Below are 23,196 nucleotides of genomic sequence, written 5' to 3'. Positions count from 1 at the left end.
GTTATGGATTAGCAATCAAACTGCTGATCGCCCCCGTCACCCCCACGTTCACACACACCAGCTGTGCACTGGGGGGTCTGTAAGATGCCGGGGAACAGATGAGGGAGACATGGCCCCTGCCCTCCACCAATCCAGTCTGGGGCCAGAGGCACACACATGAAGAAACATCACAGCTCAGGGCTTCAGAAATGCAGAAGATGGAGCAGAAAAAAAAGACGTGAAAGTTTTTAGTCAAACATGAGTACGCTCGATTCCCAGCCTGCTGCCTCTCCCACACACAGCTGCCGTCACCATCGCAGGACGGGAGAGGACATCCATCTTTACAGGCCAGGGAGAGTGCGTGGCTGGCCTCTCATCTGCAGAAGAGAAGGCAGTCTTCGTGGGACCCTGAGGCCGCTGAGGTCCAGGCCGTGCCCAGGACCTGGCTGGTGACCTGGAGTGTTCCCAGGACACCAGTGCTGGCCCAGGACATCCCTGACTACAGATCCGGAAGACCTCCCAGTCGGCCCATGTATTGGGCTGTACTTTCCCATTTACCCACCTCACCAAGGGCAAGACAACGCCCACTGCCCACGCTCAAGTCCCAGGGCAGGAGGACGCCCGCTGTGCCGCCAGAAGAGCCTCACGCCTCTCCTGACCCCAGCCCTGGGCGCTTGGGCTTCCTTCCTCTGAGGTCAGGTGAACAGAATTGGTCTCCTCACGATTCTCAGGCAGTACCTTCTAAGGTCAATATCCATACCCTTCTTGGTCTAGTAAGGCCATTCCTGAAGGTTCCGTGGCCACCATGAGCACGCACCTTGCAAATCTCCACATGCAAGCAGCATGGTGGACCACGAGGCCAGCACCACAGGTCTGGGATCCACTGCATGTTAACAGGAGGCCACTCTGTCTGGGCAGCTTCCAGGCATGGGTGAGAGCCCAGGGACACTGCGGCAGACCCACCATGGGAAACATGGCCCTCTGCTGCCTGTTCTGCTGCCTGTTCTGCCAGAGGACACACGGCCTTCCACACTCCTCAGGCTGCACAGCAGTCCCCCCACCCAGCACCCCTCCCTCCCACCTTCCCTGGAGGGGGAACCTGCAGTTCATCAGCAACTCCCCCAGCTTTCCCACCCCTCCCCATTTTCTCTGCCTCTCTCTCTTCTTGCACACTTATCCCTTCTCAGGATCTTCTTCTTGGAGGTCAACGCTGGTCCACCGGTCAGCACGACAGACCCACCCTCACAGCACCTTCCATCTCAGCCCTTGGACTTTACGGTCTGAGACGGGAGGTGCTGGCCTTTATTTCCATAAGGCAAGCTCACTGTCTCTCAGTCCTGTCCTGTGTGTGGACTCCTCACCTACCCCCATGGGAGCCCCTTCAACCTGCAGAGACGGCCACAGAACCCTGCCGGACCCAGCGACCTATCACAATATGTGACAGATACGAAAATGGGATGCACAGAGTCTCCTGGCCCTGGCAGGGAGAGGTTTGCAACCGAGTCTGGTCTGAAATTCACCATCATCCTGGCAGAGAGAAAAGAACAGAAAACACAGCGGAGCCACAGAAAGCTGGGTAAATCTGCAGTGGAGAAGCAGCAGCTGAGCCGCACCCTCTGGTCCAAAAGTCAGGAGCTGCCCTGACAGAGGACGCCCACCGGCTCCATCTTCAGGCCCACTGGGGAATGCAGCAGACGCAGCTCGGAGGAGAAGAAAATGTTCCTCCCCCAGTCTCCTGCCTGGGACTTACGTCATTCTGAACTCCAGAACCAACCCAACCCTGCCGTGGAGAGTATACACTTACTGAAAGTTAGGGAAGATATTTAGAATAAGTTTTTGTTCAAGAAGCTTCATCCCACTAAGGCTTCCCTCTCTGGGTGGAGGGATGTAAAGTGACTTCTAATTAGTAAAGTTGTTTTTTTTAACCTGGACCTCTTTTCCTTTACACCACAGCCCGGTGCCCTCTACCAGGGGCCCTGGAGACACCTGCGTGGGTGCACAGGGTGGAAACTGGCCTCTTCACCCTGGTGACACCCCAGGGCCTTCCATTTTGAGGACTCAGCTTCTGACTGACCTGCTCTGGTCCCCTGCTCCCACCATGTCCTCAGGAGCCCGATGAGGTGACTGCCCATCGCCATTCCTCATAGGCTACGTCAGAGATACCGGGAGGGATGTGCCTAACTGTGTGACTCATGTCTGGGTTCGGCAGAGGTTGTTATGAATTGAAAAAAGCCATGCATATAGATGAGACTAGAAAGAAAAAAATTAGTGAAAATAATTCTGCAAAGATGATGGGATTAGAGATCTGTGAGAAGTCTGAAATTTAATGCATGAATGACTAGGAAATCCAACACAGATTAACTGATAAAATAAAAATTCATCATGAGCAATGGCTTCGCTCTTCTTCTGAGCCAAGACCAAGCCAGTAGATCAAAGTCCCAAATCTTATTTCTGCCTCCAAGGTCACCTTGCCCCTCCAAGGTCTCCCCACTTTGCCCCTTCCTTTCTCTCCCCGTCCCTTTCTTTCCTCACGGTTCAGATCACCCCTGGGAACCTGGAGAGGCTGAGGTCAGACGTGAGGGGGTCCTGGCTACTCATTTTTCTGTGATCTTCTTCCCACCACCTTGAAGTCTCCGCTCAAAGGTCAACTTCTCAGTGAGGTCTCCCCTGACCGACCCCCCCTTGGAATCTGAAACCCACCCCTCCCAGCACTCTGCTCCCGCCTCTCAGCTCCCCGTCGGCCTGGCATTCCGTCTTGTTCGCACTTGGATGGCTTTGAGGAGAGGGTCCCCCGGTGTTTCAGTAGCAGTGCAGGCTGGCCCAGCTGTCTGGCCTGTCATCATTAGAGCTAGAATTCCTTCCTGCTGACCAGTCTATGGGGTTTTTTGTAGAGAAATGAGCCCTGACTTAATCTACACTGTTACTTTAGGATTTGTCACCTGCAGCCAAATTGAACTCTGACAACGGCTTACTTATCACATAGGCCAGCTCCGTCCCCCCACTCCTCTGCATATGAGTGTGTGTGTGTGTGTGTGTGTGTGTGTGTGTGTGTGTGTGTGTCATCATTTCCAAGGTGCAGTGGCCACCAGCAATCCAATGTCCTCATGTCCCCAAAGCTCTGAAACTTCCAGCAGGAGGCCCAGGGTGGTCATTTCCATGGTTGCAGGCATTCTCTTGAGGTGCACCCCCATGGCTTTGGGGAGAAGGGAATTGTTTCTTATCCAACCACAGTATCCCCTAAAAGTCGGTCTCCCTGCCTCCCAGCCCTCCTCCGTGTCCCAGCTGTGAAGCCCCTGTAAGTCCCACCGGCCCAGCTACTCATCATGGTCCTCTCAACCCGCACCCATGGGCTCCGAGGCGGCTCTGGACACAGCAGTGAACTTTAATCTCAATGCTACAAGGAAAATTCTACTCAGTTCTATGAATACCCCATCCTGCTGCACTCCAAGAAGTGGGGTGATGTGTTCTCACGGGACACTAGACCCTCACGAAGGCAGGTGGTCACGGAGGGCTCTCCAACGTGCTGTGTTCCGTGGCCTCTCATCGTGCGACGGTCACTAGCAGAGGCCACTTCCGTTTCTCAATCTGTACTTTTTCATTTTAATATTTTCTACCCAGACCAAAACAAGGTCATTTGCTCTCAGATACTTTGAAATCAACATTTTTTAAAAATCTCTGTCTGCTCCTCTGTCAGCTCCTCGCCCTGCAACACCAGCCAACTCCCGTGATGTTGGCTGCCTCCTGGATCCTGAGCTTGCTGTGCTCCAAGCCTGGCCCCTCGTAATCTCCTAGCAGAGGGCCACCTACAGAAAACCACAGCACACCTGGTTTGGACCACAAGGAGGAAGGAAATTAAAGACAAAGACTTCAATTTGCTGCAGAAAAGTGAGGAAAATTATATTTTAAGTCATATTTGATTTTTTTTAATTCCATGGGTGATTTACTTCTTCAGATGCAGGACAGTGGTGTTTATCTGTGGGAAGCTGGACTGAGGAACCCAGGGGGGAGAGCCCGTAGACCCTGGGTACCGGTGGGTGATAGAAATCAGAGGCAGAAAGACCAGAGGAGAAAGTAGAGAAGGTCAAGGTTGGAGACGGCCCAGCAGAGTGACCACCTCCCCACCCACCTGTCTTCCCACTCCTGGGCAGCAACAAGACCTTTGCCCCTCTCTCCAAGCCTGTCCTACCAGTCCCCCATCCACTCTCAAGAGGACAATGAAAATGGAGACCCCCGGATGGGAGCCCCCTCAACTCCCAGGGTCCCCAGTGACACACGTCTCCCCTCAAGGTCCCCTGCCCTCTCCTGTACACCACTGAAAGGGCTTCTCCTCTCAGGATGAAACTGAGTTTGAGACAAAACCCGATTCTGTACTTGGCAGGTGGGGCCTGAGTATCTGCTGGGCTTTGCAGCTGAGTGTCCACAGCTGACCACAGCAGGGGACATCCATACAATCCAATCAGCAAGCTGGATTCCTCCACTTCCATGGAGTGGCCTGGGGCAGCTCTGTGTCTCGGCTCTAAATGGCCGGTGATGCCCTCCAGTGTGGCCACCGGACCCAGCCGCTCACCACCAACTTCTCTCTGGGTCTTATCTCACAAAACCCAGAGAATGAAATTCACAGGATTCGGAAGGTGGCCATGGGGGCGAGGAGGCCGGGAAGGCAGAGCATTCGTCAGCTTTCTGTCACTGGGACAGAGTGCTGGAGGAGGACAGGTTCGTGGGAGGAAAGATGTATTGGGTTTCGGAGGTTCGTGGGTGGTCACTGAGCCCCGCGGCCTCATGCTGGAGGCATCCTGGAATGGAGCTCAGTGGCTCACCTCACAGGGGCTGGAAACAGGGGCAGGGCCTGGGGACCAAGGGCACCCTCAGGACACACCCACAACCACCCACTTCCTCCACTCAGCCCCACTTCCTGTGTCCACCACCTCCCAATACCGAGCAGATTATGCATCCATAAGTGGACTCTTCCATCCTCGAGGTCAGAGCTCTCGTGATCCACTCGTCCCCAAGACCCACTCGGAACACTGCTGCACTGGCGGCCACACCTTCAACCTGTGGCTGTTTGGGGGACGTTTCTGATCCAGACCATAACAGCATCCTTATGAAAGGTCCTCAGAGAGCTGCCTACCCTCCTCCATCACAGGAGGACCACCTTGAAGACACAGTCTATGAACCAGGAAGTGAGCCCTCAGGGACAGGCCGCCTTGACCTGTCCAGCTCCAGGACTGTGAGAAGTAGGTCTTTTGTTTATCAGCTGCCAGTCTTAGGCATTTTGTCATAGCAGCCAAACAGGCAAGATACGCACTCACAATGACGCTCCCCAGGCCCAGACTCAAATATCCCAACACGTGCTGCTCATGCCCACCTGTGTCCCTCAGAGGTACCTTGATTACAAATGTCCTCCTGGACTTGACATCTTCACAACTTGACCTCCTACTATTCCCCCTCTCTGCAAATGTTCATAAAATATCTGCAGCCATATGAAGCAGAAGCCAACCTTCTGTCTTGACATCTACTCCTTGGCACCTGCTTCTGATCTTCTCCACACTGTGCCTCTGTCACCTGCCTCTACTCCTTTGCCACCACCAACAGCTGGCCGACCCGTAGACATGTAACCCATGCCCCATCCAACCCATTTCTCTACAGAAGCAAGCAGATTATTATAAAAATGCAAATCTAAATCTATCACTCCCTTGCTAAAAATGTTCAATGACTTCCCAGTGATCTGGGAAGAACACTCACAGTCCTTAGAAGAGTAGAGTAGCAGCAATCCTATTTTGGACCATACCCCACACACGCTTTTCTCTTTTGCCTCACCCAAAAAAGTAAATTTCTCCCTAGATGGCTATAGGCGGCCATCTGCTCAGGCGAAGATGAAGATCGTAAAGAAAAAATGCAAGGTGGCTGGGGAGGAAGGGTTCAGATTTTTGACTTTGAAAATGGGGCTTTGCAGCAAGCCACGGGCATGCAGGACAGGGGTTTCTGGCTCTCTTCATCCTTTCTATTGGCTTAAACCAGAACCAAGTCTGGCTGCCCAGAATACGGGGTTCCCTGGCGCATCCCCTCCCATGTGCTCTGTTCTGTGGTGGGAAACAGAAGGCCCAGGCCACCTTCCTCAGCTTCCGTAAGGTCCCATAAACAGTGAGCACCAGCCGACAGCCAACGGCTTGCAAGACTCACAGGAGCAGGGATCAGAAGGCCAAGCTTCCTGGGCCCCAGGCGGGCACTCAAAGGCCACGGCAGCCACGTGGCAGAGGTAGAGCAGGAGCCGAGGCAAGGTGGTCCTGGGGCAGCCGCTGGCCCTGACCAACCTGAGAAGAGAGGCAGAAAAGCAGGCCCCAGGGACACAAGCAGCAGACCACAGCCACCAACACCAGCAGCACAACCGTGGCCACGAAGACCAGGACACTGCTGCCAAGACCAAGGTCAAAGCAGTCCAGGCTGCAGGGCTCGCCTCACCTGACTCTTTGACATGTGGCTCCTGAGCAGATAACCAGTGGCTCCCCACCCTGCTCAGGAGGACAGGGGCATGTGGGGAGGACGGGCAGGAGGGGGAAAGGCGGAGACGGGAAGGGACCACGTGCTCCCGCACCTGGGCCAACCTGCCACTGGCCTGGGGCCCCCCACGGCACCCTGTGCCACTTCACAGACCCTGGGGCTCCTTCCCTGTCCCAGCTCAGCTGAGCCCTGCTTCTCAGGAGCACCGTCCCCTCCATCCAGTCCCTCTGCCCAGAGCTCCTCCCTGTCACTACCCCCCCCCTCCGTCCTGCTGACCCCCTGCCACCCCTGGTCCCACCTGCCACCCCCCGCTCAGAGCTCCTGCCTCGCAGTCTCAGCTCCCTGCCCTCCAGCCCCCCTGCCCATTGGCAAAGCCCCCTGGCCTGTGCGCCCGCGGGTTCTGCCTTCCGCGAGGAGCACGGCCCAGTGCTGGCACGGCCCTTTGCTTCTGGAAACACTCCCAGGTCTGAGCGCACAGGCACCGAACTCATCTCTGCTGAATGAGGAACCGAGTGAATAAAGACGTGATCTGTAAACGCGTTCAAAACCCCAGGGGGCCGCTGGGTGAGAGCGGCACCTGCCGCCCCTGGGCAAGCCTGCGGGCGTCGTGGGGAGCGCCACCGGGCGCAGTACAAAGGCGGCCTGCCCTTGGCAGAGGGTTGGAGCCCCACCCAACAGTCCTGCCCACAGGAGGTTCCTGCTTCCTACCTGAGTGTTCAGAGAGCTGGAGGGTGCGCCCTGGGCCGCACAGCTTCTCAGACCAGGAGGTGCCCAAGGCAGGCTGGTCCCCAACATGCCAGCAACCAGGAGGACAGCTATGTGCTGGGTGGGACACAGGGAGTGGGCACAGCCTGACTCTGGTGGCTTTGGGGCTGTCGTTCCCGAGGCAGAGTGGCAGTGAGGCCAGACAGAGCGAGCACCAGTTGGAAAGACGTCACAGGCCTGAGCCACGGGGCTCACAGAAAGGCACCTGGCCACCCAGGGACCCGAGGGTGAGCTCCTGGGGCAGCTGCACCCTGTCCTCTCCCGGGCTCCAGCACCTTCTGACGGTCAGCTACCCCCCAGGACCACGTCAGCACACGTGGACACCTGCCACCCAGAAGGAAGGGTGGGGCGCCGACCTCCACCAGCTGCCAGGGTGCTCCGAGTGGGGGTGCCCTGTGTGGTGGGGGCATTGTGGTGTGTGTGTGTGTGGTATGTATTGTGTGTGGTGTGTGCCCACATGTGGTGTGTGGGCATGGTGTGTGTCACGTATAGTGTGTGGTAAGCAGGGTGTGTGCCGTGTACTGTGTGTATGTGGTATGTATTCTGTGTTGATTGTTGTGTGTACATGCATGGGGTGTGTGTATGTATGTATGTGCACATGTGTGTGGTGGGGGATTGGTGTATGTGTGTCATGTATGGTGTGTGGCATGTAGTGTGTGTGCCACATGTGATGTGTCGTGTGCACACGCACATGTGTGGGCTGCACGTGTCAGATGGGATTAGGAGCTTGGCACTCACATCCAACATGATTTTCCAAGTCAGGACGGGCAACGGCACGGTGCTGGGCAAAGGACGTCGCCTTCGGCCGAGGTGCCGCCTGCGCCCCGCTGCCTGGCCCCTCAGAGGGCTAATTCAAGATCCGCTTCCTTTGGGTCTTGAGGTCACAGGCCTAGTCCTTCATTAACTAAAGGCCGTGGGAGGGGACATGTCCTAAGAGAGGATCATGATGGGTCCCTAAGAAGGGCCTGGAAAACCTGGCCCAGCTGTCTCCGGGGGGAGCACGCTGCAGGCCACTGACACAGAGGCTGAGCTTAGGTCAGGTTCAGTGAGGGGGAGCTGCTGCAGGACCTGAAAGAGGTCACAGGGCTCCGCAGTGTGGGGCCCGTGCAGCGTGGGGCCCGTGCAGTGTGGAGCCCATGCAGTGTGGGGCCTGTGCAGTGTGGCCATCGCTGAGACTGTCCCCACAGAGCACCCCCCCACACAACCTGCAGTCACGGGCACCCAAGACCCAGAGAGCAGAGAGCGGCAGGTCCCATCATAGACGATGGTGGGAGGGGGCCTGTGGCACCATCCCAGGGAGCACAGGACACATGGGCGGCCACCAGCGTTAAGGGACCTGGGGACATGGGTGTGCAGAAGGCAGTGAAGGATGGAGGTGGGGGAGAGGGAGAGGGCGGCCGAGCATCCGGAAAATTACTGCAGTCTCAGGGCTTTGGCTGCTTCAAAGCCAGGATGAGTCATCGGCTGGTTGCCTAGGCAACGGCTATTTTCCTCCCGCTGCTGATCAATCTCGTCTGCACAAATGTCCCATGAAACTGTGAGCTGTGGAGATAATAGACCCGAGTCACCGCACACTCTGCCAAACGAGGGCTGTTTCCAGTGCTCTGAGCCAGACCCTGTGCCCAGCCCCTCCCCACCCGGCTCCCACACTAACAGCCCCACTCGCACCAGGACAGGGGCAGGGGCAGGACAGGGCAGTGGGAGCTGGTCACCTCTGCCTCACCCCACTGTGACCCTGGGGACCCTGGCTGCCTGGCTTTGCTGTGTCCTGGTTGAAGAGTGGACATTTCTCAGAGCAGAGGCGGGTGCTGGATGATGGAGAGCCAGAGGGCGGTCAAACCCCGTGAGCTGTGCAGAGCGGCCCCTGTCCCGGGCCCTCCCGAACAGGGTGCTGCCCCCTTTGTCTCCCTGGGCTCCCTCCTGGCCTCGCTCCACAGCCCTTTGGCCAAGGGCAGGGCCGGTCCTCCCAGCATCTGTCTCTTCACTCGACACCCGAAAGGCGCTCTCGTAGGGTCTTCTCCCTTAATTCTCAGGCACCTCCGGGGCAGACTGGTCTGCTCCCGGCTGTATCCGCGTCTCCTAGCCTTCCTCGTGCCACAGGCACGTGCTCGGTAAGAGTTTGCTGGATTAATACATGAAGGATGGCCATCCTTGCCCACCACCTCTAAGGCCACCCTAAAAGAAATTCACTCAACATGACCAACCCCCTCTGAAAGGGCCACACCTTCCTGAAGGAACCTCTATACCGTAGACAAGTCAGCACCTCCATGTGATGAACCCAAACACTGTCACGACTTTGTGCCTCCCTCCTGGCTGCGTGGTTTAGGGCTTGAGGGACTTGGGGAGGGTCTTGCACACAGAAGGGTCGAGTCTCCTGTGCACGTGGTCACCCCTCACACCCAGCGATCACGCCCATGCATGTGCTGCTGTCACAGGGTCCCCAGCACAGCAGCCTGCCACCCACACGCTCTCATGTCACCCCCGTGACCACCCAGGTGGGACCACGTGCCCAGGCGGCAGGGCCTGGGTCTGAGTCCCAGCCACCACCCAATACTGCCTCAGGTTGCCACCCCTCACTCATCCCTGGCGCCTGCTAGGTGGCATCTCCGGCCACTTCCTCTCCTGCAAGCAGCCCAGATGGCCACGGCAGCCTGGGGTGTCCGGCACTTGTCCCGTGCCCTCCCGTTTCCCTGTCTCCACTTCGTCACAGCCTCTGGGATGATCAGGCCCGTCTGAGAAGAGACCCCACTGCGTCCTCCACACATTTCAGATGGAGGACATGAGAAGGGAAAAGCTTGCGCGACTCTCCAGAAGCTTCTAGCACATCAGACAAGGGCCTGGTGCCTTGGCGCTCAGGTGCCTCTGCCACACCAGCCCCCGCGGTCTCTGGAAAAGAGCGTCCCAGGTGCTCACAGCGTTGCCAGCCCCAAGCCCTGAGTGTACCCGAACTGGGCTCCAGGCCACCTCTCTCCAGAACTGCCCCTAGGAGGCTACAAGCTGGGAGAGTCGATGCCCCCGTCATCTAACTGCAGGCAGAGCCTCCCAGGGGGCCTCCGGGCCTCCCCACCACCTGCCGTCATAGGCACCCGAGACCCAGAGGGAACCCGAGCACCCAGGAAGAATCCCAATGCACAACTTAGTTGGAAAAGGTGTCGGACGTGTGTGACAAGTGCAGCCTCGCTCCTTCCTTGCCGAGCCCCAGCCTTCGTCCACCCCTGCCCACACGCCTTCCCCTCCAAACCAAGTGACACTGCGTTACAGCCTTGAAGAGAAAAGGCTCCAACCGCAGAGACCTGGTTCAGAGACTCGTGGTTCTGATCCCTACCCACTCCCTCCTGTGGGCTGGATGGGAATGAGCGCAAGACACGATTATAAAGTTTGACCCACGTCTTATGAGACGTCACGGCTGCCAGGCAGCAGCAAGTCTCACAAAGGAGGCCACGGATGATCACCAGGTGCCCGTCTTACCCGGAGGAGTGTCCCCAGTGAGTCCACACACTGGCCCGAGCCCCGCCTTTTCCTCAGCGTGGTTCAACTCTGTGGCCTGTGGGACAACTCTCATGCCCACGGGAAAGCCACCCCTGTCCTCCCATGTCGGAGCCCCGGGTCTGCTTGTTTGCATGGGGGGACAGCTGGAGGGAGGACCTGCCACACGCAGGACAGCGCCAACGGCTTCCCAGACACACCCACCTGCACCTGCTGCCCGCTCGTGGGTGTGACAGCCGTGGACTCCTGTTCTCCCTCGCACAGGTGACGGAACAGAGGCTCACAGAAGTTGGAAGACATGCCTAGGGACACAGGACGCCCAGTAAGAGTGACCCAGACCACAACAGGAGCTGGGCGTCATGCTGAGAAGCTGGCCCGTGTCACACCAGGCTCGTGTCGCACAGGTGACTTTGTCCTGTGACTCTGTTGAGTGCTGACACCATGCAACCAGAGAAAGCCACGTCACGTCCTTAATGACTGTCCCACTTAAGACCGGCGATGACATTGTTCATCTCGATTTTGTTTGGGCCAAAATCCATTCCCTGTACATGCACACGATTGACCACTTAACCCCTCAAAGTCACCATGCTGTGGCTCGAAATTGTTTACCCATCAAGGCAGAAATCTCTTTTAGGTCTTTAGCCACCATCCCCTCACTTAGAAGGTGCTGATCCTCAGGAACGGCTCACTGTGACCGCTTTCGTCCCAGCACGACGCGCACAGCCATCTCGGGCGTGGGAACAAGTTATTCCTTTCCGTGGTCTTCACGTCTCCCCAGAACAGCGTGAAAACTCTTCACCTGCTCTATGTCACAACCCGAGTAAGCTGAGGCCCTAGAAGATCACGAGGTCAGAGGTCCCCGCGGGGCCACACACAGACCCCCCAGTGCCTTCTCTGAGGCCCTCTCAGAGCTGCAGCAGCTGCCTGCTCCCCGGCGCTCTGGCTGCTGGGACCACACACCCCTTGGAGACCATCCAGCCACCTGACCCTGAGGAACATGTGTCACCGTGACCCTGAACCACGGCCGGGTGCCTTCTCTGTCTTGTCTTCTCTGCCCACTTCCCAGCTGGAAACAGAATGTGGGATGGGATTGCAGTGGGCCAGCAGCCACGGGTAGACCCTGAGGCTTGGCTGCGTTGGCTTCTCCTCTGCCCCTCCTGCACGCACAGGCTCCTTCATCACTGGCAGCAGGGTTTGCAGGGCTCTGTGGGGCCGAGTGCCAGGCCCTGAGCCTGGCAGAGAAGACCAGAGCCCAGCCCGCCCTCGGGGCATCTGTTGGCCTCTGTGACTGTGGCTGGAGGAGCATGGATACGACCAAATCTCTTAGCCCTCTTAGTTCTGTCTTAGCTCTCACACCCAACCTGTCTCAGGAGCCCCGTGTGCCTCCAGACTAAGATGAGAGCTGGCAGAATCAGGGAAGGGCCGGCCTGTAAATGCAATGACTAGGAGGCAAGCAGGGCCAGTCCTGGCCAGTTCTACACGCCCCCTTTTCTCTCTACTCCAGGACCACCTGTCCAACATCCCACTTCAGACATCCACCTCTCTCCAGCTCTCACTCTCCCTCTCTCACCATAGTTCTCTCTGTCTAGTGCTACCAAAGATGCATGCTGTGTGTGTTTAGCCAAGTTTCTTAACTTCTCTGAACCCGCATGTCTGCATGCATAACAACATCACCTTACAGAACTGTTTGAAAATTAAATGAGGCAGTGAATAAAAGGTACCATCACATTGCCTGGTACCAAACAGTTCTCCACCTATGTTGGCTGATGTTATTCCATTATAATTGTTAACCCTTCCTTTAATAATAAGACCTTTCCCTGACGGTTTTGCATTCAATGGAGACATAGAGCTTTTAAATCTAAGTGATTCTGTCACCTGAGGAGGTGCAACGAGTCCCAGGAGAGGGGGACCTCAACTCAGGACCCAGGGGGTTCTTGATAAACATCACAGAAATTGACTTAAGGATGCAAAAGTCAGAGGCACAGAGAGAAACCCCTTTAGGAAAGCAGAGATGCACTCCAGGGTCAGGGGGCTGTCAGAGTGGAAAGCTGTGGGATCCAGCAAGGAATGCACAGTTAGGGGAGAGCACCGGCACCCTGAGAGTGTTTAGAGGGACAGTGGCAGGGGGCAGGCTGGAGTCAGGCTCCAGTGCTCAATTCTGCACTTGCGCCTGGCTGGGGCCTGGTGGTTTGCTGGCTGGGACCTGGCCACAGGGGGCGCCATTGCTCAGGACTTGCTGGTTGTAAGATCCACATCTGGCTTGTTGGTGAGGTCTGCTGCATTCCAACAGTTCAAGCTCGCTGCTTTTTCCCTAGGTGCTGGGATCTTTTGAGGCTCAGTATGTCGTTCTTTCTCTGTAACCCCAAATTCCTGTCTCCATCAGATTACTAATAGTGGGGTTCAGACCAGAGCAGTAGTAGGCAGGGTTCCGCTGGGGCTCACACGAGCTCATCTGCAGTGCTGAGCTCCTTCCCAGGCGGATCACGTCTGCACTCTGCCCCGGGGGCCCACGGGGCTCTGCTGCTCAGGAACGAGGAGTGGATGTCACACACCACAGCGCAGAGGCAGACCCTGCCAGGACAGGGCCGTGAGGCTCGTGGGCACTCCGGGCAGCTGCCACATCCAGACAGCCTCTCTGCTGCCCACGGCTCTGAGCTGGCCCAAGACCAGCGGCCCAGGCCCCACTGAAGTTCATCTCCAGGAGCAGAGCAGACGGCCCAGCTGCCGGCACAGCCCACCTGCTCCTGGAGCAGCAGCCTCGGCCTTCTAACTACCTCCCAGATGTCCCCTCCGTCCCTCCTCCTCTCCCCGTAGCTCTGCCTGCCCCTGGGAGAATGATAAGCAGCTCATATTTACACCTAGATTCTTGTGGCATGGCATTTCTCATTTAAACTCAAAATAACCTACGAGGTGGAATTAAAGGATGCTCAGAGAAATGAACTTGACCAGGACTGGGTCCTCCCGTCCAGCGGAGCCTCCTTGCCCGCTGCCCTCTCACTACAGCATCTCTGCCAGGCTCTCCCCTGCAGCTCCCCCACCACTCGCTTACAAGAATTCCTCCCTAAAACGTGCACCCTACACTCCCCTCCTGAAACCCTTCAACCCTTCTATTAGGTCCACACAAAGTCAGGCTGGACCCACCCGCCAGCTCCCCACCCTCGCCCCGGCTTGCCCAGGAGGCTGCTCACCACTCAGGCTCCCTGCTGCGCACCCGCCCTTCCCCGAGCGACGCGGTTCCGGTCTCTTCCAGGCCAGCGTCTGCTCCTATTGAAGACACAGCTTTGTGAACCCCCAAGCTCCTGTGGTCCTTCTCTGTCCTTCCTGCTGTGCCCAACAACCTCTCCCATTCTTGTCACTGACCTTTACTACACCAAATTGTGTGCAATTACTTGTTGGGGACAGCCACCCTGTAAGTCAGGGGCTGTAACTCACTTTTCACCTCTTAGTTCCAATTCATACCACAGGGCCTGGAGCGGGTAGCTTATTGAATGTACATTGCATGGATGGATGAAAGAGTCGTTTATTCCCTCGGTTAGTTAATCACCTACTCTGTACCAAGCTCTGTGCTGAAGACTGGGGAAGCAAAGATGTGTAAGAGAAATCCTGGCGGAGCCCCTGCTTATGGTCTAATGCTTACATAATCAAGGGCTTTTAGTACTTTTTCTTTTGACTCCCTTCCCAGAAAGCAAACTGAACTACAGAGCTTGCAAAATACCAACTAATTTCATCTGGATACGACTGCCATTCATTTAGCTGCTATGCTGCATTAAAAAAAAAAAAAAAGAAAAGAAAAGAAAAACTCAATTGTCAGGTCAAAATCACAGTTTGCAAAAACAACCAAAGATAGATTGCCTGCAGCTCCCTCGGGGTCCTAGATCCATCATGACGTTAGTTCATTAAGTTCTATGAATTCAATTAACTTTCCTGATTAATCTTGGATTAATTAACCAAACTATGCTGACTAGAAAGTACTGGGCTCAAGGTGATTATTTTTTAGCGACAAGTGTTCACCATGTTGGGCTCTCATTTCACTAGATCCAAACTGGAATCTTGGCTGTCTGCTGCTCTGAATCATCCCAATACTCCCGTAACATGCAGCTGAGCTCTCACATTATTTTCTACATAAATGGCTTTATTTCACCAAGATGGAAGTGAGTGACAGAAGCCCCCTCCAGGCACCTCCTAGACCCCACAAACAACTGCACTGTGCTCTCCAGAACCCAGGGCTGGCCCCAAAGTACAGCTGGCAAGAGCCAGAGGTCATTTCTGAGACCCTCCCTGTGCCAAGGAGGGAAAAGAGGCCCCAACAAGGGCATGACTTGCATCACACAGGCCAGGCAAGCGCTCTGCCACTGAGCTGCAGCCCCAGCCCCAGAGCGATCTCCTCAGGCCAGCTGATGAGCCACTGTCATTCAGCCTGCAACTTCTGACCCCCTTTGCATGTAACGGGCCCACTCCCAGGTTCTGGACATGGGGACATGGACGTCTCTGGGGAACCGTTAGGTGGCTCGTGTGCCCTGGAAGGGCCAACTCCAGGAAGTAAAATACATCAGACTCCCCACAAAATGGAATGCGGCTCCGAATCATCTCAGTCCAACAAGACCAAGACCACAGCCTGCCCGGAGCAGACTCAGGTTCTCTCTGGAGACAGCTAACACCATCCAGAGCTTTTATAACTTCTCATGTAAAATTATCAAGGAAAACAAAACTTAGCCGGCGGCTTTGACAGGGTGACGGCGGCGAAGGACAGACAAGGCCTGGGACCCAGCCTGCCCAGGCGGGGCTGTGGGCTTGACTCGCGGCCTCCTCTGCCAGTCCATCCTCCCCGTCCGGAGGGGCTGCCCCTGGGCAGGGCAGGAGAACCTGGGGACAGCCCTGCCTGTGCTGGAGAGGCCGGGGACAGCGAGGGAGACCCAGATTTGAGGCTGTGTCTCTAGTTCAGAGCACTGAGCATGTCGCAGTGCCGCGCTGGGGCTTTGTCTCTGAGCCCCCAACAGCATGGCCAGGCCTGCTGCAGGCTGACCGGGAGGCCGGGCCTCTGCCTCTCCTCTCGGGGGACGAAGACCACGCTCCCGTCGTGAAGGCGCCACCGGCAGAGCATTGTTTCTAGTGTGCAAAGGCTTGGCCTGTGCCAATGTCGGTCCTGGACTGGGGACATCTTAAGGACGACTCTAGAGAGGAGAAACCGCCTTCCTTGATTCGCGCAGCTGACTGGTCAACAGTGTGCTGAGCCGTCCCTGGAGCGCCCCCAGCGGACCCTGCTGCCGTCTTGTCAAGACCCTGAAGCTCAGCGATGAGGTCCTGTGGGCCAGGGTCACCCAGCCAGGCCGTGGCGCACCGGGGTTGGCGTGGAGCACTCCCCGTGGGTCTGTGGGTCTGGCCGCCCGCCAGGGCCCAGTCCCAGCCCCTGACTCCCGGGAGCCGCTTCCCAGGTGGAATCCACACTTCTCAGCAGCCCTCCTGAAGGCTGGGCACTCAGTGGGGGCTCTCCCCTGCCCACCACCCTGGCACTCAGTGGTGCCGCTCAATCCTTCCAGAACCCTCCAGGACTAGAGTGGGAGTCCCAGGCATGGACAACATAGTTCAGCGACACTCTTCCAGTGGCACAGGGCAGTGGAGAGCCTGAGGGCAGACAGGGTCTCCTGTTCCTGGGACACAGGTCTTGGGTGGAAGGGAAGCATCCCTGTCCCCACTCAGCCCTCAGGGCCCGGCACTGTCCACCTTGCCAGCTGTCTCCTCCTACAGAGGGCATGAGCACGGCATAGTATCTCCTTATAGGCCGTGGCTTTTTGGGAATGAAATTCATTTTTAGCTCTTTGTCATTAAAGAAGAGAACCCTGGAATCAGTGTCTGCGCCCACAGTGCTGGGATCAGGTGACGTTGCCAGGGAAACGCAGCTGCCTCCACGTCACCGTCACCGAGGGAGCACACCTCCGCAGGAAAGAGGCGGCCTCGGTGTCGTGGGCCTGGCTTTGTCAGACTTATTGATTCGCTGGCTTCTCCAGATCTGCAGCGTGGCCTCCCCCTCCTCATCCCCACAGAGGGGAGGCTGCCCCAGTGAACGCACCTCCTCCCGTCACCCAGCATCCGTGACCCAGCATCCGTCACCCAGCATCGTCACCCAGCATTGGGCAGCCAGGAATGCTCCCCAGCCTCCGAATTTACCTGTGGCTTTGTCCTGAGATTCCAGGAAAGAAAATGGATCGGAGAGGGAGACTGGGGAGGAGTCTGTGCCACACTCTGTGTCTCTCTGGCCACCCTTCTTCCCACCCACCCTCCTGGAGCGGCCGTTAGCTGTCTCTGAGCACAGCCTGCTGCTCGGGGCTAGTCATGCACCACCAGAGGATGCTGCAGCCCATAACCAGCCGTCCACACAGCAGGGGGTCCCACACAATCCCGTCTCTGGTGACACCGCAGCATCTGAGCAACAGTGCACTCTGTGATGTCCCCACAACCGCGGACTTCCCTGCCGTGTCCCTGCTAGGTGGCTCATGACTATATGGGGATCCCCAAGCCCCTTCCATCATGGAGAGCTCTGACTCACCAGCCAACCCCATTTCCCAGCAACCCCTTTATATTTCTGTCATGGTAACAAAACACTTGAGGCAACTTTTTAAAGAGAACATTTTGATGAAGCTCAAAATTTGGGAGATTCCATTGGTTGGAGACTCCGTGAGGTGCCAGGCGACCACGCAGGAGCTCCTGTGGGAGCAAGCGGTCACGTCTCAACCCAGAGAGAAAGAAAGCGGCAGTTCCCAGTCCCCGGTGAGGGCTCACCCTAGTGGCTAGGCCCCAACCCGTCACACAGCATCCTTTGGGCCAAGCCTTTGATGAATGCACTTTGGAGTGCTCTGCCCATAGTCAAACCTGTGTCCAGGCCCATGTGGCCAGTTCTCACAACAGAAGGGAGCAGGACGTGGGTTTACAGGGCACAAGGAGGCCACTGCCACCTCTGTCCCCTCCTCTGGCCTAGGGTTGACACGGCAGGGCAGGAAGATGGAAGGGGCCTGGGTCCCTAAGGCACCACCTTGAACACAGTCCTCTCTGCTTTTTGAGTCAGAAGTAAGCCTCTCCTGTGCAGGCAGCTGACGTTTCCAGGTGTCTCTGTGGCAGCAGTGGTACTGGCCTATGTGGCCTGACCCCCAGCAAAGTCAGGCCACGATCTAGGTTCCAGAGGCCAGCACGGCTGAATCCAGAAGGAGACACCACCCGTCGATCTGAACAGAAACGTCTCGACCAAAACGAGACAAGATGCGTAAGGTCCCTTGGCATGGCTGGTTTTGTCAAGAATTTTCTCAAGAATTCATGACACTTGTGTTGGTCAGCTTTTGTTGTGACCAAAGTACTTGACAAGAGCAAGGTAAGGAAGGAGACGTTTATTTTGACTCACAGTTTCAGAGGTCTCGGCTGGGCCATTACCTGGGCCAAGACCAGGCAGGCCCCACGGCAGAAGGACGCGGTGGAGGAAAGCTACCCAGTTTATGGCACCCGAGAAGCAGGGAGAGAAAGAGCCAGGGACCAAATATATTCCCAAAAGCACACCCCCGGGCCTCCCTCCCCCAGCCCCCCCACCTTGCCACAGCTACTACCCAGTAGTGCATTCAAATCATAATCCACCAAGTGGATTAATCCACTGATGAGATTACACCTCTGAACATTCCTGCACTAATGCAGGAGCTCTCCAGGGACACCCCACATCCAAACCTAGCAACACAGACAAAAACGACTGAGTCACTGAGCCAAGAGATTTTGGTCTCAAAGGTGGAATCTGTTCAAACAAGCTTTGTCAAGGGGAAACACACCACGGTGGCTGAGAAAGCAGCGAGAGCCAGGGAGGCACATGGGTCTACAATGATGCTGTAAGATAAGTTATCAGTGATAGTCGATTCTCCTTTCGCAACTCTAATATATTTCAAAGCCATGCCGTTTAATGCTGTTCTGTTCTGTTTTGTTTTTTGCTGGGTGCAGAGACACATACCTGTAATTCCAGAGGGTTCAGGAGGCTGAGGCAGGAGGATCACAAGTTCAAAGCCAGCCTCGGCAACTTAGCGAGGCCCTTACGCAACTTAGTGTGACCCTGTCTCAAAATTAAAAAATAAAAAGGGGTGGAGATGTAGCTCAGTGGTTAAACATCCCTGACTTATATCCCTGGTACCAAAAAATAAATAAAAATAAAGTAATAAAATGTTGTTTGTTAAAGTTGTCCACCCTGCTCAAGTGCTGATATTGCTGTGTGCCCTAATTAAATATGAAAAGGCATTTTCCAACTTTTAAGGGAAATAAACCTCAGAAGTGGGCAAACTGGAGGTTTGTAACAGCACCTATAAAGGACCTAACAAGGGACCAAGAGACCCCTCTCTAAGCCATATGACCAATTGGTCATAACATGGCTTTCAGGCGCGGAGTCAAGGGCCACTGGTTTGCTATGATAGTCTTTCATTAAACTAGCAGGTGACGTAGGAGGGCTACAGATCCATTTCTTAACTCCTAGGAATCCTGCTTCTCCCTACCCAGCACAACCATTGTTGCATTACCAAAAAGCCTTCAATTTAGCTTTAAGTTATTTGATTTTGAAAAGCTCAGCCAATTTGACTGTTTTTAAGGTATCTTTGGTATCCCCAATATTTCTAAAGAACCAAAGCTACATTGGTCGGGAAGAAATGTCCCAAACATTTTCATAAAGTGCATCTTACTACGTGCCAGTGTTAAATTAACTACTATTGTGCTCCCCATCCCTTTCTGCCATAAAGAAGTTGATAAATGGCATTTCCAGAAAAACAGAACTTCCCAGTGCCCTTTACCTCCCCCCCACCACCACACACATTCTATTAGCTCCTCTCCTTACCCCAGGCCTTCACATTAATAAATGCCTCTGACTGAGGCCACCTGGGCCATGGAAGGAGGCAGTAGGGTCACATTATCAACTCTTATCTTGCTACTTCATCTGCTAAGTGCTATAAAAGGAAATTAATCAGATGCAGTTCTTGCTCTCCTGATGGCTACCAATCAAGCAGGAAAAACCCCACACTTACACACAAGAGTGGAGATGTGATGTGAGGTGGAGACGTGAGATCCCAGAGAGAACTAACCTGGAGGGCAGGGGACCAGGGTGAGAAACTGCAGCTCAATTTTTTGCTAGTTAGTTGCATAATACAACTGAGTTCATTCAGAATAAACACAGAAACGCACCCTTTATAACGCAGTGAAGCACCGTTTACAATCACGTGCTGCTGCGGAGTAGGGCTTCTACACTGAGTCCAAAGACTGGGCCTGGTCACTGCAGCGTAGCTGTGTGTCTCCTTTTCCTCTCCCTGCACTGAGGGGGATCCCCAAAGCCATGGCTACCTCGGGACTTTGGGAGGAGCTGGGAGGAGCTGGTGGGCACTGACCACGGAGTGTCCAGTGGAGTGACTCTGCTGAGGAGCACCCTGTCCAGAGCCAGTGCTGCCCCAACTTGGAAACCTCCAAGGAGTGGAGGCAAGAGGCCAGAATGTGAAGGCCTTGAGAGCTGATGCAGAGGGACAAGGCTGATGAGTGTGCCTCTTGCCACCGGGGTGGGCGGGGGTCCACTCCTAATCACTGTGTACTGTACAGTTATTTTGACAATTTTCTGGAAAAAAATATTGGGAAATTACCTTAGGTGGCTGAGAAGCCTGAGATAGGGTGAGGTGAGCAAGCCAAGCCCCCAGGCAAGCTCCAAGGACAGACCCAGGGCCAAGGACAGACCCAGGGCCAAGCCCCTGAGCAAGGTCCAAGGAGAGACCCATGGCCAAGCCCCCAGGCAAGGTCCAAGGACAGACCCATGGCCAAGCCCCCAGGAAAGGCCCAAATAGAGACCCATGGCCAAGCCCCCAATCAAGGCCCAAGGACAGACCCAAGGCCAAGCCCCCAGGCAAGGCCCAAGGACAGACCCAGAGCCAAGCCCCCAATCAAGGCCCAAGGACAGACCCATGGCCAAGCCCCCAGGCAAGGTCCAAGGACAGACCCAGGGCCAAGCCCCCAGGCAAGGCCCAAGGAGAGACCCATGGCCAAGCCCCCAATCAAGGCCCAAGGACAGACCCATGGCCAAGCCCGCAGGCAAGGTCCAAGAACAGACCCATGGCCAAGCCCCCAATCAAGGTCCAAGGACAGACCCATGGCCAAGCTCCCAATCAAGGCCCAAGGACAGACCCATGGCCAAGCCCCCAGGCAAGGTCCAAGGAGAGACCCATGGCCAAGCCCCCAATCAAGGCCCAAAGAGAGACCCCAAGGCCAAGCCCCCAATCAAGGCCCAAGGACAGACCCAAGGCCAAGCCCCCAGGCAAGGCCCAAGGACAGACCCATGGCCAAGCCCCCAATCAAGGCCCAAGGAGAGACCCATAGCCAAGCCCCCAATCAAGGCCCAAGGACAGACCCATGGCCAAGCCCCCAATCAAGGCCCAAAGAGAGACCCCAAGGCCAAGCCCCCAATCAAGGCCCAAGGACAGACCCAAGGCCAAGCCCCCAGGCAAGGTCCAAGGACAGACCCATGGCCAAGCCCCCAGGCAAGGCCCAAGGACAGACCCATGGCCAAGCCCCCAATCAAGGCCCAAGGAGAGACCCATGGCCAAGCCCCCAATCAAGGCCCAAGGACAGACCCATGGCCAAGCCCCCAATCAAGGCCCAAGGAGAGACCCCAAGGCCAAGCCCCCAATCAAGGCCCAAGGACAGACCCAAGGCCAAGCCCCCAATCAAGGTCCAAGGACAGACCCAGGGCCAAGCCCCCAGGCAAGGCCCAAGGACAGACCCAGGGCCAAGCCCCCAGGCAAGGCCCAAGGACAGACCCAGGGCCAAGCCCCCAATCAAGGCCCAAGGACAGACCCAAGGCCAAGCCCCCAGGCAAGGCCCAAGGACAGACCCAGGGCCAAGCCCCCAGGCAAGGCCCAAGGAGAGACCCCAAGGCCAAGCCCCCAATCAAGGTCCAAGGACAGACCCAAGGCCAAGCCCCCAATCAAGGTCCAAGGACAGACCCAGGGCCAAGCCCCCAGGCAAGGTCCAAGGACAGACCCAGGGCCAAGCCCCCAGGCAAGGCCCAAGGACAGACCCAGGGCCAAGCCCCCAGGCAAGGCCCAAGGACAGACCCAGGGCCAAGCCCCCAGGCAAGGCCCAAGGACAGACCCATGGCCAAGCCCTCAGGCAAGGCCCAAGGAGAGACCCCAAGGCCAAGCCCCCAATCAAGGCCCAAGGACAGACCCATGGCCAAGCCCCCAGGCAAGGTCCAAGGACAGACCCATGGCCAAGCCCTCAGGCAAGGCCCAAGGACAGACCCGTGGCCAAGCCCTTAGGCAAGGCCCAAGGAGAGACCCCAAGGCCAAGCCCCCAATCAAGGCCCAAGGACAGACCCATGGCCAAGCCCCCAGGCAAGGTCCAAGGACAGACCCATGGCCAAGCCCCCAGGCAAGGCCCAAGGACAGACCCAGGGCCAAGCCCCCAGGCAAGGTCCAAGGACAGACCCCGTGGCCAAGCTCCCAGGCAAGGCCCAAGGACAGACCCAGGGCCAAGCCCCCAGGCAAGGCTCAGACTGGACCCAGGGCCAAGCCCCCAGGCAAGGCTCAGACTGGACCCAGGGGGGCTGCCTGGACCCAACACCTCCATTGTGCTGTTTGGCAGCCGTTGCCCACGTCTGCCCCTCCACCTGACCTCTTACCAGTGGGCTCTGCCGTCCCTCCAGAAACCCCTGGTGAGCCGGGGTGGTGAGCCAGGGTGCCGGCCTCCTTTCCCCCAGCCCCCTCTCCACCCTACTTCTGAGGGAGCCCACTCTCCTCCCATGCTGGAGCCTGGAGCCCTGAGGTCAGGCCGTCCTTCATCTCTCCTCCCTTCTGCTTGCCCGGCACCATGCCCTCTCCTTGGACAGGAGAGGCTCCCAGGCCTCCTCCCCCCTCTTCCACACCCCTGGGGCCTTGCAGAACTGTTGTGCACCATTGTGTTGGGATTCCTTAAAGCTGGGTGTGAAGGCAGGGAACCTTGTGGTGGGGTAGATCTTCAGGGGAATCCACACCCTCTGCTGTGGTTACAAGTCAGGCTCTAAGCCAGCTGCCGCTCAATGAGGATTTTAAGCAAACCAGCACAGTCATTGATCAGCACCCTCCAGGACAGGAGCCAAGGTGCTTCCTGCCTCTGCGCACTGCCGCGGTCCACACAGCCCTTGAAATTCACCTTCTGCTTCTCTCTACCCCACAGCGCCCCACGCGGTGGTTTCCCTGGAGACCGTGCTTCTTCCCTAACTGCAGGCTGCCTTAGTTCTTTCCCCTCATTTTCACTAAATCATGAGAATCAAACGTCTCTCACCACCGTCTTGTAAAAGGTGGAAGCTTGGCTCTCCTCTTCTGAGAGAGAAGGCGTGCCCTGCTCTGCGCAGGCTGCAGGTGGGCTGATCGGCACTGGAGAGCGGGTCTGGGGTCCTAAGAAACAAGAGGGTGTTCCCAGCAGCTTGAGGGGAGGCTTCTCTGT

The 23,196-nt window shown here is 56.6% G+C and overlaps 2 long non-coding RNA genes across 3 annotated transcripts in view; both read right to left on the bottom strand.

The window, feature by feature from the left end:
• The window catches only part of LOC120887313 (uncharacterized), a 60,516-nt gene extending 42,270 nt beyond the window's left edge, over positions 1–18,246 (bottom strand). For both annotated transcript variants that reach the window (XR_013426331.1, XR_013426330.1), the window contains exon 1: positions 16,894–18,246. This is a non-coding gene — a long non-coding RNA (uncharacterized LOC120887313). The remainder of the gene's footprint in view (positions 1–16,893) is intronic.
• On the bottom strand, positions 8,110–13,491 carry LOC120887406 (uncharacterized). The gene is made up of 2 exons (XR_013426327.1): positions 10,933–13,491; positions 8,110–8,784 (listed from the first exon to the last, which is right to left on the bottom strand). It is a non-coding gene; the product is annotated as an uncharacterized LOC120887406 (long non-coding RNA).
• Positions 18,247–23,196: the final 4,950 nt, after the last annotated feature.

The sequence above is a fragment of the Ictidomys tridecemlineatus genome, chromosome 10, assembly GCF_052094955.1.
Source record: "Ictidomys tridecemlineatus isolate mIctTri1 chromosome 10, mIctTri1.hap1, whole genome shotgun sequence".
NCBI lineage: Eukaryota > Metazoa > Chordata > Mammalia > Rodentia > Sciuridae > Ictidomys > Ictidomys tridecemlineatus.
This window is presented reverse-complemented; position numbering and strand designations above follow the sequence as displayed.